At 46.3% G+C, this 17,685-nt stretch overlaps 1 long non-coding RNA gene across 1 annotated transcript in view; it reads left to right on the top strand.

Moving 5' to 3' along the window:
* Window positions 1–14,551, top strand: part of LOC144807920 (uncharacterized) — a 64,711-nt gene extending 50,160 nt beyond the window's left edge. Inside the window, exon 2 of the long non-coding RNA XR_013606523.1 lies at window positions 13,488–14,551. This is a non-coding gene — a long non-coding RNA (uncharacterized LOC144807920). The remainder of the gene's footprint in view (window positions 1–13,487) is intronic.
* Window positions 14,552–17,685: the final 3,134 nt, after the last annotated feature.

Below are 17,685 nucleotides of genomic sequence, written 5' to 3'. Positions count from 1 at the left end.
ATCCTTTGGGGCCTAAAACAATAAACAATGCAAGGGGGGCTACATTGCCCCTCTCCAAGCCCTCTTGGACCCCATTCCCTGGGGCCAAAATCCCTTATTGAGTCCCGGCGACCCTTACCCCCCAGGGCCAAAGGGGTAAGCTGCACATTCACTCTCCCCTAGCCTTATTAGGTCATGGGGCCCTCGTCCCCCAGGGCCATGTTATTTTTTAAAGGAGAGGCTACTTGCCCCCCTTCCCTTATCCACATAAGGCCCTGGGAACCCCATCCCACAGGGTCGTTGGGAGGAGACTTTGTGTTTGCTTCTGTTTGGCGGGAATTAAAAACTGCTCCTGCCAGGCAGACGCAAGATGTTTTCCTGCATGTGCAAGTTGGGAAACTACTGTGTTCTGTAGGCGGGCTCCCCTTGGACACAGTATGTGGGCCAGTCCCTGGGTATAGGGTCCCTCCCATTACAAACATTTACTCACCCAGGGGGGATGGGGTCCCGGGGCTTTTGAAGGCTTGGGAAGGGGGCTCTGTGGTCCCCTCTCCACTTTTATGGACATTTAGGCCTGAGGGGTGGGCTAACCAGGGAGTATAATGGCTCGGTGAGGCAGGTGCTTCACCCCCCCTCCCATTAATTAAACAATGCAGATCGAGCCTCCATTTTGTTCCCCACATTCCGCAGGACTCCCACAGGATTGCAGCAAAAATTGCCATTTTCAATTTTTGGCCTGGGGTGGGAGTGTGTGTCCCTTTGTGTCTCCCCATGGGGCCTTCCTATATCTTTTTTTTTTGTTCAGGACAAGGGACTAACTACCCAAGTCCTGTAATGGCAAACAACATTTTTCTGATGTTGCTGGCAGCCAATCAGAGACCTTGCTCCTGTGGGAGTCTGACTCCTGTGAGAATGGATTGGCCCAAGGGAAAAAAGCTCTCTGGCCAATCAAAATGCTCTATTTTTGAATTGCTGCTCCCGCAAGAGTCTTGCGAGACTCTCGTCGATCCAACTGTCCAGGTATACAAATATTCTTTAACCTTAATTTCTACAAAACTACTGAACGAATTTACATCAATTCCTAAAAAGCACAATATTCAGACCAAGATCTAGTTTCCTGCCGTATTGGTTTAATTTAGTTCAGCAGTTTTTGGGTTATTACTTCTTAAAGAAGTTTATGGAAATCTCCCCCCCCCCCTACCCGGCTTGACAGATCACCCAGACACTTTCCATGCATAAATGAAGCAAAAAGAACCCTTTTTTGGAAAGTTTCATCAAGATTCGTCAAATGGTACCAAAGTCATTAGCAACACTGAGTAACTAAGGAGGAAAATAAGTTAATGAAACTTGTAACATCAAAACGATCTTCTGATGAGCAGGATGAAGGAGAAGAAAGAACGAAGGTTAAACCAAAGGCCAGACGACACACAGTTAAGGAGCGTTACCTGAAAAGAGAAAGAAGTAAATACCTCTTGAATGTAAAAAATAGTGTCAAGCTTATCACGCTAAAAGGACAAGAGATGAAACAAGTACTGTTAATAAAAAGTATAGTAATAAACTGTAACAAAAACAGCATTAAATCATTGTAAGATCACCAAGGGGTGGGATGGGAGGGATAATGTCAGCCTCCATGTCTGTAATGAAATCCAGATTCTCTAGTCATGATAATATGAGAATCGCAATTTCATTACAAGAACGGAGGTTACATTATGCATGTTGGTAGCTTTGTAAAATGTAACATCTGCCACTGGTCCATACTAATAATATAAAGAGAGAGCCCAAACCGTTGAGGCGGGTAAGCTCCAGATCCACAGCGCCAACCGGAACACCGCATACAGCATTGGAAAGGTCAGGCTAAGCAGATGGACATAGGCTATACACCAGCGCACATATACTTTAGAAGGGACAAAGCACGTTGTTTGACAAAGTAGTCCCTTGGAAGTAGCACCAGCTCTGAGGTGGGCGTGTGCGTTCTGCGAGGGTGGGCGTGTGGGTGGGCGTGTGCGTTCAGCATTCAGCATTCAGCATTGTAACGCATGGAGACGCCTACAGCCTGAGAATAGCGTCCTATCACCGTGAGAATAGCGTTCGAGCACGTCATGAGGTGTGTTCTGCGAGTGTGGGCATGTGCGTTCAGCATTCAGCATTGTAACGCATGGAGACGCCTGCAACCTGAGAATAGCGTCCTATCACCGTGAGAATAGCGTTCGAGCACGTCGTGAGGTGTGTGCATTCTGAGACGACAGCTGCATTGTAAAGCGGGGGGTAGCGTTCAGTAAGGTGTGGCATCTGACGTTGCCGCGGTGTGTGGCGTATCTGTGCACCATGCCGTGTTTGGGGAGTGCGTGAACCGACCAAGCCAGGACGACTCAGGGGCATTTGCACACAGTCGAATTCGGAGCGGACAAACACACGCTCAGCCTTCGTAGAAGTCAGGACGGCTCGGGAGCGTTTACACACTGCCCATTTGGGAGCAGACAAACACACACTCAGCTTCGGATAAGCCAGGACGGCTCGGGGCCTTTGCACACTGTCCAGGACGGCTCGGGGCGTTTGCACACTGTCCATTTGTGAGCGGACAAACACAAGCTCAGCCTTCTCTGTCAAAACCGCAGAGCACACGCTCACCTTCAGCGGCACAAAGGCGGAACTTCCTCTGAGCGGGCACACAAGCCGAACTTCGGACAATTAATAGGCGGATGGCCGCGATTACCCATTTCACAGACACTATTGGCACACACACAGCATCGCGGTGCCGGACACTGTAGGCACAAGCACAGCATCGAGGGCCCGCTTTTGGACACTGCGAGGCCAAGGGACCTGACAGCAGCCACACCCGCTCAGTCATCCGCAGATGCAGAGGCACTTCTAACTAGGGCGATTCCTGACACTGCCTGGAGAAGCGGAGGCACATGTTATGCTGCAGGGGGCAACCAGCATTAGCATGTAGAAATGGCTCGATTACACAGGTAAAAAACTTTTTCTTGAATTGCAAAAGAAAGCGGGTTACTCTTCACAACAACTACAGGATGTTGGACCTAAAAACCCTACTGTCTTAGCTACTGCTGCCGCTAAAACTGACTTTGTTTTTGGGTTCATTTACCTTTCGGGCATTTATGTACATAGTCGCTCCCTCACAGGTTCAACAGGCCACTTGCAAGGGATTTGGATTGGGCACTGAGGGGGAGACAATTGACACTATCTAATGTGTGTCACACAGCTACTCGTAACAACTGCCACAAGTAAAGTGCTGTAACTATTACAAAGGACATGTTACTACTAATTGCGCACAATAGGTGAACATGGGAGTATGACCATTGTGCTACTTCATGCCTCAACTCATACTCATTACACTCACTTACACACAAGCTCGGACACAGAATACCACCCTGCCAGTCATTCTATTTCACATTTACAAGACAACTCCGGGGACAATCCAAACATGGTGAAGAGGAAGACACAACTATCCAGGACAACATCTAAAACACAGGCACAAAAAATACAACGCATACACAAAAGCCAAAACCACAATGAGCAAATGGTAGCTCAGATTTCAGCACCAACGACGTCTGCTGTTTGCAGTGAACAAACTCTGCGCCGTTCTCACAGGCTTGCTAACAGGAGTGCACGCATCCCAACGTCAAGTGCTAAATAGCCTCACCCACACAACCTGCTAAGAGACAGACCTGCCACTTTGCTTGACGTTCACCAGCACAACACACAACACATCGATGTAACATGCACTATTACAGGGACACAAGTACTATGTCGCCTCCAGCAACCACCATTCACTGTTAAAACAACACCCTCGCATTGGACACACAGTAAGATCCGCCTTCCAATACAACCCACTTTTTGACTACATCAACCATACAGATATCAACATTGGCAACATGGACAATGTCTGTAACAAATGCAAAGCACTTAAATGGAAGGCTGAACCTCAAGGACTTTGCTGCTCCGCCGTAAAAGTACTATAAGCAACATTGAAGAACCACCAATACTCATTAGACAACTACTTAAAAAATGTTATGCCTACCTTTAAAATACATGGCCAGTTATACCACTTAATTGGCAGTCTACTTCCACAGGAAGGAAAACCTGCACAATTTCTGCAAATATATTTCCTGTCTCAACAACATCAAATAGACACACGGTCACACATGCTGCCACATTTAAATATCCACCTTATTGAACTACTACAGGACACATTACACTCACATAACACTTACAATCAGTCCATAAAGTACAACTATGAGATGAATATGCAGAAGAAAGACTTGCACATCATTATCCACGCTGATCATCGTCCACCAAAGACACATCAAGGGAGGTATAATGCACCGAGCACGGATGAGGTTGCTGTTCTTTTAGTAAACGAGAACAAAGGGCCCGCGAAGTTGTATTACATACTCGGGACGGCCTATTACGTAGAGTGTCAGAATTACATGGATCATATGATCCTTTACAATACCCCATTCTGTTCCCAAGAGGGGAGGATGGGTATTGTCTAAATATACCCCAAAACCATTTCCATACTAAGAAAATGGTCACATGCATGCAGTACTATGCCTATACCCTTATGGTTAGATCTGGCGCTTTCAATACCTTGCATTGGTTCCGCAATCTATTTAATCAATACATTGTGGATATGATGGCAAAGATGATAATGGAAAGACTGGATTTTATTCGGCGTAATCAAACACAACTACGCGCAGATAACTACATCCATTTAAAGGATGCAGTTAATCAAAATCAGCACGTATATGCACTAGATATCGGACAACACGTTATATTGCCATCTACATTCACTGGCTCACCCAGGTACATGCACGAAAAGACACAGGATGCAATGACATACGTCAGGCAGTATGGGAGACCAGATTTGTTTATCACCTTCACCTGCAATCCCGAATGGCCAGAGATTAAACAACACTTATTCACAAAACAAATATCCTGCGATAGACATGACATCGTAGCGCGTGTGTTCAATTTAAAGGTTAAGCTGCTGACCCAAAAAGCTATTTTCGGTACAAGTAAAGCTTACATTTTTACTATCGGATGGCAAAAAAGAGGACTGCCCCACGTACACATTTTATTGTGGCTTGAACATAAAATACAGCCAGACGAATTTGATCACATCATATCAGCCGAGCTGCCTGATCCTGTCAACGATCAACTACTATTCCAAATTGTCAAAAAAACTTGCTCCATGGACCATGTGGGGAACACAACATTCTTTCACCCTGTATGAAAAACGGTATTTGTACTAAGAAATACCCAAGGGCTCTCACGGATGAGACAGAAACTGGTGTTAATGGGTATCCCGTTTACCGTAGAAGAAGCCCAAAGCATGGCGGCCATACTGTCATAATCACAGTCAGAGGAGAGGAGGTCACTGTAAATAATCGGTGGGTTGTTCCATATTCGCCTGTACTGTGCCGCAGTTTTATTGCACACATTAATATGGAATACTGCCAATCCGTTAAAGCCATAATAAAATATATATGCAAATATATAAACAAAGGGTCTGATCAGGCAACTGCTACTATACAAAACAAACACAATGAGATAGAAACATATGTCAATGGCCATTATATTAGCACATCCAAGGCCGTGTGGAGGCTTCTTGAGTTTCGCATTCATGAAAGGCATCCCACTGTCACACATTTGGCCGTACATCTACCAAATGGACAAAGAGTATATTTTAATGACACAAACATTAGGCACATAGCACAAAACCCACCGGCAACAACCCTTACCGCGTTCTTCCACTTATGTGGGTCTGACGATTTTGCTAAAACCTTGCTATACCACGAAGTTCCAGAGTACTTCACATGGGCTCATTCAACCTTTACACGTCGGAAACGCGGCCAGGAGGTACTAGGTCACCCTGGGGTTAGGAAAGACACTGCTCTTGGTAGGATGTACAGTATTCACCCAAACTAATCAGAATGCTTCCATTTAAGGATTCTTTTACAACATGTTCATGGGCCTACTAATTTTCAGAGTCTTTTGAATGTTAACGGGCAACTAATGCCAACCTATCAAGCGGCCTGTAAACAACTAGGTCTTATTGAAGACGACGAACATTCGAAACATACGTTAGCTGATGCGGCGCTTTCACAATCTCCATCAAAACTCAGGGAATTGTTTGTGACAATTTTGCTATTTTGTCAACCATCTGATCCTATGGCTTTATGGGAAGAGTTTAAAAATGATCTATGTGAAGATATACTACACACTATGCATCAGGACTCTCATAATAACTGTATGCCAGTCACCAATGAAATCATTAACCAGGGACTAATAGAAATAGAAGACTCACTGTATCTATTAGGCGAGAAGTCCTTACAGGATTTCAGCCTGCCGCCAGCAGACAGGACTAACCAAACTGGATACCACAATATAGCTACCTGACATAATATACAAGAACTACATAACTACCTTGCTCAACACTTGCCGAACTTAGTTCCCGATCAACAACTCGCCTACAACACCATAGTTGATAGTGTTGGGAACAACCAAGGCAAACTATTGTTCATAGACGCCCCCGGTGGGACAGGAAAAACTTTCCTAAGAAACCTCATACTAGCCATAATTTGCTCTTCTGGCAAATTGGCTCTGGCTGTTGCTTCGTCTGGAATAGCTGCCACTTTGCTAACTGCTGGTAAAACCGCACATTCGACATTTAAACTACCTTTAACTGTTTCCCTTGAAAAGGATTCTATATGCTCTATTCGAAAAAACTGACCTTTAGGGATACTGCTTCAAAATGTGAGACAAATGTACAATGACACACCGCTCACATATAGAGGCAGTTGACAGAACTCTTAAAGACATTAGAAATTCCTCCAACATCATGGGAGGTGTAACTTTTGTGTTTGCTGGTGACTTTCGCCAAACTCTTCCTGTGGTGCCTAGAGGAACACGTGAAGATATACTAAAAGCATGCTTAAAAGCATCACACTTATGGAACTTTGTACAATCTATTACCTTACGTACTAACACGAGAACACATTTAGGAGGTGGAGATACACTATTTGCCGATCTTCTACTACAAGTGGGTAATGGAGAAATACCTGACACAAATGGCTTTATCAACATACATAACTTAGGTAAGCCTCTCAGTACCTTACATGATCTCATACAACATGTTTACCCAGACATTCAGCATCTTCTATGGAAAGATTTCACATGGATATGCGAATGGTCTATAGTTGCGCCCCGAAACTCTGCAGTACATCATATCAATGAACACATCCTACAACTATTCCTGGGTGAAATCAAAATATATAATTCCATTGATACAGTATTAGATACACAAGACGCCATGCATTACCCGCAAGAATTCCTCAACTCACTTAACCCTTCCGGACTTCCCCCCCATACACTCCAAATTAAAGTCGGTGTTCCTATCATGTTATTAAAAAACCTACATCCACCTAATCTCTGCAATGGGACGCACCTCCAAGTTAAAAGTCTTTTACCATATGTCATTGAGACTACTCTTCTCACTGGCCCTGCTGCAGGACAGTTAGACCATATTCCCCGAATTCCCATGATCCCTACTGATCTACCATTTCAATTTAAATGCCTACAATTCCCTATTAACATTGCTTTTGCATCCACCATAAACAAATCACAAGGTCAGACATACAAAGTCATTGGGATAGACTTCAGAGAGGACTGCTTCACTCATGGACAGTTATATGTCACACTCTCTAGGTCAGGGAATGCAGAAAATCAATTTATACTAAATCCTGATTCTCAATAAACAAGAAATGTGGTATACCATGAGGTTTTGAAATACATTTTTCTTACCTATTAGAACCATTGCAGACATTCTTTTTTATACCCGGACAACGTCGGGACAGGCCGCTAGTATATATATATATATATATATATATATATATATATATATATATATATATATTCACTGAAAAAAACATAGGTTTCACCCATGTTATAGTTAGCTGGACATTTTACTCATTCAAAACCTTTGAAATTCCCCCGTTATTGTTAGTTCAGCTAACTATAACTCGCGCACCCGCACTGCACTGCTGATGACATCACATATTACATCACTCATGACATGGTCAGTGACATCACTCATGACATCACTGATGACATCTCAAATCACATCACTGATGACATCATCCAGTGAATGTGTGTCTTTCTGAAAAATAAATATTTTTTATATATGTATATCTAAAGGTCGATGGAAGAATACATGGGTAAATAAGTGTCTAAATGGATGTTTTTTTCGTAAAAATGATTGCATAACTGACTTATTAAGTATATCTTAGTGAATACATGTATTAGCGAGTAATCTTTAAATATGTAAATATCTGTATCAGTGTCTCACTTTGTGTATAAGGGGCTGCATGGGTTAGTGAGTAGCTACATGAGTGTATATATGGGTTATTATATGGATTTTTGAGTATCAGAATGAGTGTCTGTAGGGTTCGGTGGGGGTATTACTTAGCGCACAGATGCATGAATGAGTGACTCACTCTTTGTATGTGTTTTGAAGACAGCATGTATGCAGGACTGTATGGGTGAATGAGTGTGTGTATGGGTGTGTTACTAACTGAATGACTGCCTCAATAGTGTCTTTATGAGTAAGTACATATGTTTTAAATTAGTATATGTGAGTACTGATGTATATAAGTAAGGATATATGACAGTGACAGATTGGAAGAGTTCCTGTATAAATAAGTATGTGTTTCTATAACTGATTGTTTAAATGTAAATGTAGTGCTTATATAGCGCACGAATCACCCCCGAAGGGGTCTCAAGGCGCTGTACATAACCCGCTGTGGAACCCTTCCTGGCCTTTCTTGTGAAGTGCCCACTCCTGGGCACCCCCAAGGTGAAGCCAGGCATCCTAGCGCTGTTGGGGTCGTTGTGGAGATTAAGCAAGCTATTGCCCAGAGTTGCAGAGTGGGACCCATGATTAGAATAGGCACTGAGGCGAGAATTATCGATCCGGGGAAATTGAGCTCAAGACCCGCCGAGGCAGGAATTGAACCCTGGTCCGGGCCAGACCTCTGCATCAGGGTCTGCCGCTCTAACCATTGATCCACACTTCTCCACTCCATTGTTTAAGAGAGTAAGTATGTGTACGTTTCTGTAGAAATAAGTGTAGTGGTGTGTATAGACCTGTATATGCAAGTAAATGGATGTTTGATGTGTGTGAATAACTCTATATATAAGTGTAGGTATGTAACAGGATGTATACGTGTATGAGTACATATGATGAGTGAGTACATGTATGAGTGACTATATAGAACTACTGGTGAATGAGTGAATGTGTATGTAGGAGTTGGAATTACTAAATAAGTTGTTGTAACTGGTTTTGGTATCTCCATTTAAAAAAAATGTTAGTTCCTATTTTTGAATGTGTGTATCAAAGGTAATATTAGGGTGAGAGGACGCCTGCCACTCTTTCACAAAGATGATGTCATCAGTGATGTCATCAGTGATGTCATCAGTGATGTCATGAGTGATGTCACTGACCATGGCATGAGTGATGTAATATGTGATGTCATCAGCAGTGCATTGCGGGTGTGCGAGTTATAGTTAGCTGAACTAACTATAACGGGGGAATTTCAAAGGTTTTGTATGAGTGAAATGTCCAGCTAACTATAACATGGGTGAAACCTATGTTTTTTTCAGTGAATTTCGAAGGTTTTTTAAATGCTATTTCTTAACTATAACTGAAACTTATGGTTTTTACGAAGGGTAAAATGAAAGTCACAGGTATAATAAAAATAAAGGAGGAAAACTACTAAAATGGCGGTTGGACGGATTATGTAATCAACGTTTGGTGGCTCAACACTACATTCCAAATAAATATAGATAGAATATGTTTATTAATATATTAAAAAAGCATAGCAGCGGATGACACACACGACCCGGGAAAAGAAAGCGGCAAATTTAATACCTGAAATGAGGAGAGGTTTGCTTGGCGAACTTGAAGAAAAAAAAAAAAAAAGTGCGCTTGGAAACAAGGCTGCGCATGCGTAGAGAGTACGTCCTTCAAATTAGTTTCTAGCTATACGTGTTACCAAGTCTGATAAGATTGGAGGCCAAGGACAAACACCTTGGTGTCTGTGGCAGGAAATCTCATCGATCACACAGAAAATATGCGGAGGGTAAAATGAAAGTAACAGATATAATAAAAATAACGGAGGAAAACTAATAAAATGGCGGTTGGACAGACTATGTAATAAACGTTTGGCGCCTCGACACTACATTTCAAATAAACATAGATATAATATGTTTATTAATATATTACAAAAGTATACCAGCGGATGACAAACACGACCCGTGAAAAAAAAGTGGCAAATGTAATACCTGTAATGAGGAGAGGTTTGCTTGGCGAACTTTCAGAAAAAGAAAAAAAAGTGCGCTTGCAAACAAGGCTGCACACACGTACAGAGTACAACTGGTGCACAAAAAAAAACTGAAAGTTTTACATACTATCATAGAAATATAGCTCTAAAAATTGCTCCCGACACCTAATGAATAAAACGGACTTCAACTTTTTTTTCCCTTTTCCACCGCATACGAGTACCATACGCGTACGCCACCGTTTTACATTTTTTTAAAACAAATTTGACTCTAAAAATCCAGGTACGACCCCATGAGCAAGCCTACAGGGTCAGAATGTTTCCACCCTGCCCCCTTTCCTTATTCCTCAACTTTGTTTTACTGTTTTCTTGTGACTCGGTTCTAGCGACGAACAAGATGGCTGCCAACACTTCCTGGTTTGGAGTGTTGATAGACAGTTGACAGCCAATCAGCAAGCAGTTCGTGCTCGTAATTGTACGAATTTCCGTACGCGTGCAGAACTCCGTCTCTAGATATCGCTATGATTTTACTTTTGATTTTCTCAGGAACTACTGAACGGATTTACACCATTTAACAAAAAGCACAATCTGCGAACTGAAATCTACCTCTCTGCCAAATTTGGTGTAATTCCGTTCAGCCGTTCGGGCTGTAGCCCTGGCTAAAGGTCCCTATAGAAAATTGCATGGGGAAAACATGTTTTGGGACCCCCCTTTTTTCTCGGCCCCCACTTGACGAATCACCCCCAAACTTTCAGGGAAGGCGCGGAACTGATCAGGTCATTTTCTTAGAGAAATTCGCAAAGATTCGTCCACCAGCGCCAAAGTTATTCCAAATAGAATGTTGTGGATTTCCTATGGAAACTAGGTCCTAACTATAACTACCTACTGGCGACCGCCAGTAGGTAATATATATATATATATATATATATATATATATATATATATATATATATATATATATATATCTTTCCTTCTAAACTACTGTGATCAAGACCTAGGGGCACATTAGGATGGCGGGCGGAAAATCACCCCGACCGCCATGGAGGCGGAAAACAACCGCCCGCCAGGACCGTGGATAAACCGGTGGTCAAATTAGGATCAACCGCCACGAAAGACCGACCGCGGCGGTAGCGGTTGAAATAAAACCGCCCGACGCGTGCGGTGATGCCAAAACTCCGACCGCAGCGGCCGGAAAAGCAGCAGAAAAGACAAAACCGTCCACAGGTAAAGCGGAGACACCGCACGGGAAATTAGGATATCCCCGAGTGTCCCGCGGTCAGAACCGCTGGTTCCGACCGCCGCAGTCGCACACAGGAGTGAATGGGAGAGATAGCGGAAGAGCTGCAGCATAGCCACCGCAGCGGAATGAACATGAAAAAAATGGCGGACGAATCCAAAACACCGCCGTGATGACAAACATTGAATAAATCAATGTAGCTATGCCCCCCTTGAAAGAAATACAAATAGCAATAAACATTGCTAAGAAAAATATACAAGGACAGGGCTACTCCAACAACACACCTGACATCCAAATACCACTTGGCCACACCCACACAGCTGAGTATAAAACCACCAGCTTCACTGACCACAATCCTTTGCAATACTCCAGAAGAGAAGGCCATACACCACATCTCACAGGAGAGGCAAAAGAGCACAGCACACACACACAAACACCACCACCATCACCACCACCATCACACCAGCACCAACAATCCCCCAACACACCTCACACCTCACACCTCACACACCAACATCACACCCACCACCCACCCACCAGCACCCACAAACAATCCAAACACAACACAACATGACCTCACCTAAAATGCCCAAATTCACTGAGAGTCAGTTGACAGTCATGGTCAACGAGATAGTGAGAGTAGAGCCACAACTGTTTGGTAGCCTGGTCCAACAGACACCATTAGCCAGTACCCAAATGTGGGAAAGGATAGTCCAAAGGGTGAATGCAGTAGGGAACACCCCAAGATCCAAGAAGGAGATCATGAAGCGGTGGCATGATCTCAAGAGGGTTGTCAAGGAGAAGAGGAGCAAGAACTGGATGCTGGATGAGAAGACTGGCAGTGGCCCGCCCATCCCACAGAAAACATTCACACCATGGGAGGAGAAGGTGCTTGCCATCCTGCATCCTGAGAGTCTCACAGGAGTAGGCGGGGGAATGGAGGCTGGTAAGTACAAACAAATGCCAAACAACACACTGAGAATTACTCCCTTGCACAACCCAAACCCCCATCACACTGTCCACCCTCACCCAACAGGTAGCCAGCCATCTTGCAATGGATACTTGTATGGGGTGGGAGGCCTGTTACACTACTCCCAGCATGCCCCCTGCCCCGCTGCCCAGCAGCGAGGAGGCCTCCCCCACCCAGGAGCATGTGGCAGCCATTGCACTGTTCCCCCTCACTTAACAGGTAGGTAGCCATCCTGTAATGGAGGAGTGTGGGTGGGAGGGAGGATTGTATCACTACTCCCAGCATGCCCCCTGCCCCACAGCCCATCAGCATGGAGGCCTCCCCCACCCAGGAGCATGTGGCAGCCATTGCACTGTTCCCCCTCACCTAACAGGTAGGTAGCCATCCTGTAATGGAGGAGTGTGTGTGGGTGGGAGGATTGTATCACTACTCACAGCATGCCCCCTGCCCCCAAGCCCAGCAGCATGGAGGCCTCCCTCACCCAGAAGCATGTGGCAGCCATTGCACTGTTCCCCCTCACCTAGCAGGTAGGTAGGCATCTTGGAATGGAGTCCTGTTTGTGGGTGGGATGCCTGTTTCACTACTCCCAGCATGCCCCCTGCCCCACAGCCCAGCAGCATGGAGGACTCTCCCACCCAGGAGCATGTGGCAGCCATTGCACTGTTCCCCTTCACCTAACAGGTAGGTAGCTATCTTAAATCTTCCTGATGTGTGTGTAGGAGACCTGCATCCCGAAATGCAGCAACAATTGCATGCAATGCATTGACATCCAACATGTATGAGTAAATGATGTTCCTCTGCACTATGAAATTACACACAGTGTTGCCATGAATTGTACTACTGCTGACTCCATATTTGTGTAGTGTACAGACAGTCGATTACACACAGCTGAGACAATACTTGCACAGTGCCCAACACTGACCATTCCCCATCTACTCCGCAGGTGATGAAGAACTCACTGCTAAGGACCACACCAACGACCAGCAGAGCCAGTCTCCACCTCCGGCACATGGACTCTCAGATGCGGAGACCCAGGACAGTTTGGACGATGAGCTCCAGCCCAGACCATCTGGTGTGCCACAGACCCAGAGGTCCCAGGCCCCCAACCTCACCACCACCACGTCTGCTGCAACAACAGTGCAGCAGACCCCTGCTGTCATGGCCTCTGCCTCCACCGCAGCCACCACCGTCACCACCGCCACTGCCATTACCACTAGTACCACCAGTAACACCTGCAGCACCCTCCCTGTCCCAGGGGATGACCATCCCACAGCAACAACTGTGGAGGGCAGGGAGAGAGTGTGTGGACCCACAGTGGCGAGGCACAAGGTCCGTGGCAGCAGAGCAGGTGGGAGGGCCAGGGTCACCACCAGACCTCGGGAGGAGTGGACACCATCCCTGGACCACTTCACCAGAGTAGTGGAGGCATACCAAGAGGTCCAGGGACAAAGTGGCCGGTCGGATGAACTTTTAAGGGAGCTCATCCTGCTGATGAGGTCCATCGACAACTGCCTTGGACAGATGGTGGACCTCATGGACCAGCAATTGGCGTTGCAGAGGGACAGGCCTTTGTACCAACCACCACCTCCGTCCCCTCCTGTTGTGCCACAGGATGACAGTGCACCATCCTCCCCTGCGCCAACAGAGAGGGACGAGTCCCCTCATGCCGCTAGCCATTCAGCAGGACCCCCACCGCCAAAAAGATCTAGGGGGCGTCCAAAGAAGAGCCTGGGAGTCTCCGGAGGCAAAGCACCTGCCACACGCCAATCACGGAGCCAGCCGTGATGACAACCCTCTTCCCTACTGTATTGACTGTTTGGACTGTCTTTACCCACATTTCCTTGGCAATGGCACCTGTCTGTTGGACTGGGTCACCACATCCATGTGGACTCTACTCTTGCATCTCATTGAACAGGACTGTCAACTCACTGCTCATTCCCCACTGTCATGTAAATATTCCCGCACAAATCACATGTACACTGTCAAAATAAAATCCCTGATGCACCAGTTTTTGTGCTGTATCGTTTTTAGTGCAAGATTTACAATGTTGACAATGTCCATGATGTGTCCAAATGATGTACAGTATGTAGTGCAGGATTCGTCTGTAGCACCTAGGTAGACACAACAGAACAACAGTCACTGGTCACATTGTGGCATCACAGGCAGAACACTACACAAAACATACACAAGACACTACAGGCATACTAGACAATGGGCTGCAGGTGTGAACAAATAGGGTCCTGCATATGTTCACATATGGAACGTCAATGTCACTTTAACCACACACAGGTGACTGAACGTGTGCCTGTCTGTTACATCCGCGCTTAGCCCATCACAACAACAGCAAACACACCCCACAATGTACACGTTGTACCTCGTCACCCACCTTCAAGTGAAGTAGCGTTCAATGAGCTGCTGCCGCAGGTCTACTCCTTCATCCTCTCCACTGTCCTCATCACTGGAAGCAGGTCCTACAGCAGGTGTAGGTCTTGGTTCCTCATCATCATCCAGGAGCAGGGGGATCCCCTTGTGGATGGCCAGGTTGTGCAGCATACAGCATGCCACAACGATCTTGCACACCTTCCCAGGCGAGTATGACAGTGCACCTCCTGTCCTGTCAAGGCAGCGGAATCTTGACTTCAGCAGCCCAAAAGTCCGCTCAATCACACGTCGGGTCCTGCCATGTGCCTCATTGTAGCGGTTGTCAGCTGGGCTCTGTGGATTCCTCAGCGGGCTCAACAGCCATGGCCTACTGGGATATGCAGAGTCACCTGTGAATGACAAAAACACATTGCAATGTTGCACAGCCAGAGTGCATCAGGTAACACACAGCACGCAAATCTGTAGGCATACTCACCCACAATCCAAGCACGCTCGGGATGCAGATTTTCCATCAGTCGGGGCACAATTCTGTTCCTCATGATGTACGAGTCATGTGCAGAGCCTGGAAATTTTGCACACACATGTGAAATGGTCATGTCCGCAAGGCACACCACCTGAACATTGATTGAATGGAAATGTTTTCTGTTCCTATATATGTGCTCTGCTGCCTGTGGAGCCACCAGACGTACATGCGTGCAATCGATGTCACCTACAACATGTGGGATGCGCCCAAGGGGATAGAAGTCACCCTTCACACCGGCCAATTCTGCTCCCTTCGGAAAATGGATGTAGCGATTCCTATATATCATCATGGCTGCAAGAACATCCCTCAGCACCTGGCTGAACATGGGCTGCGACATCCCTCCAGCGCTAGCCCGGGTCTCCTGGAAGGAACCAGTTGCGAAAAAGTGAAGAGCTGCCATCACCTTGTATGTGGGTGTGAAAGCAGTTGGATAGTGACTTTGAGGCTGCAGGTGGGGCTCCAGAAGATCACACAGGACTTTCAGTGTTGGTCTATCCAGGCGGAATTTGCGAATGATTGCAACATTCTCCATGTCCTCCAGCACTGTCAGGTGCCGTAGGAGATTTGGCCTTCTCCTAGTTGCGAGATGACATAGAAAAAGTCAGGGTCAACCATCATGAGATGTCCTCAGCACATGCCAACAACTATGTAATGTTAAAACAAACACTGCCTGAGAGCTGTATTGCACATCAGGTTACATGTGTGTCCTCATGATACACACAGTGGGCACACATCTCCACTAACCATACCCAAGTGCCACCGACACATTGGTCTATGTGAATGCATAAAAGCAGAACAACACATGTCACATGTGCCCGCCAGTTGCTGGTACATACGCAAATGTATTTGTAGAAACATGACTTTTCCATGACCATCTGCTGTGCCTGTCACAGCTCTATGCATTATGTGAAGCCTGCATACATCCGTCCACACATACATCACAGCAGCATGAAAAATGTCTGTTGTGTGCACGAGCTGATGTGAAGGCACCAGTCTGGGACTATACCATACAGTGACACAAGCCTTGTCAAGGTCAGCAATGACACACATCACATTGATCACATGAACACCATTGTTACCATCTCGAGAGTGTCAAGCATAATCAATCAACAAATGCACAAATAACATGGCAGGGACCACATACCAAAATGTGGGATTGACATGGAAGAAGGGCATTGTGTGTACAAGGCTGTGCCCTGCACCAAGTTGCTGCTGGGTACTGATACAGTGTCCACGACGGACAGAGCAAATTTAAGTAACGGGAATCGCGGTACCTACCGCCTGGCCCTGACGGTGTGACCCCAGCACCACCATCTACCCAGCCAAGGTAGCCATTGGCATATGGAGATGTGTATATGGCGGTGGGTATGCTCCGCCGCATGATTCGCGGTACCTACCGCCTGACCCCGGCGGTGTGACCCCAGCACCACCATCTACCCAGCCAAGGTAGCCATTGGCATATGGACCTGTGTATATGGTGGTGGGTATGCTCCGCCGCATGATTCGCGGTACCTACCGCCTGGCCCCGGCGGTGTGACCCCAGCACCACCATCTATCCAGCCAAGGTAGCCATTGGCATATGGACCTGTGTATATGGCGGTGGGTATGCTCCGCCGCATGATTCGCGGTACCTACCGCCTGGCCCCGGCGGTGCATCACCGCCGGGGCCAGGCGGTGATGCTCCAGCCTGCAGTTCTCACTCCTTGACAGATTTATTGTGGCCACATGGTCACTCTTCATTGGGATGGTGTGGGGAGTCCATATTGTGGCAAACTGCAGTGTCCACTTAATGAGTGTGACTCCATGTCTGTCTAATTTGCATGCTACATGATGGTTGAAGCCCACACATACGATGACAATGTGAACCCAGATTGGCACATGGTGCTTGCTATGGCCTAGTTGGCATTGTGGCATGTGTAGTCAAAACAGGTGTGTGTGGTCCCCTCTGGTTCCCTGTAGGGCTGTCAGTGGTGATGAGTGTTGTGGGCACATCATGTCCATGGGGCAGGTCAATGTGGGGTGGGGGCACTCCATTCACGGGCAGGGTGTAGTGCTGTGTGGCATCGACATGCCTCACTCCTGGCAGTTTGTCTGCATGACAGGCACTGTTGTGGTCTATATAGTGTGTAGCTGCACAGTGATTGCAGGGTGTGGTGGTTACCATGTAGCTCTAGGCCTCTACTGTGCTGCATTGATCTGAAATCGTGTGACCAGATGATGACACTTACACAACCCT

Source organism: Lissotriton helveticus, chromosome 1_2, assembly GCF_964261635.1.
Source record: "Lissotriton helveticus chromosome 1_2, aLisHel1.1, whole genome shotgun sequence".
In the NCBI taxonomy this organism is placed as follows: domain Eukaryota; kingdom Metazoa; phylum Chordata; class Amphibia; order Caudata; family Salamandridae; genus Lissotriton; species Lissotriton helveticus.
The sequence above is the reverse complement of the archived record's forward strand: the minus strand, read 5'-3'. Positions and strand labels throughout refer to the sequence as shown.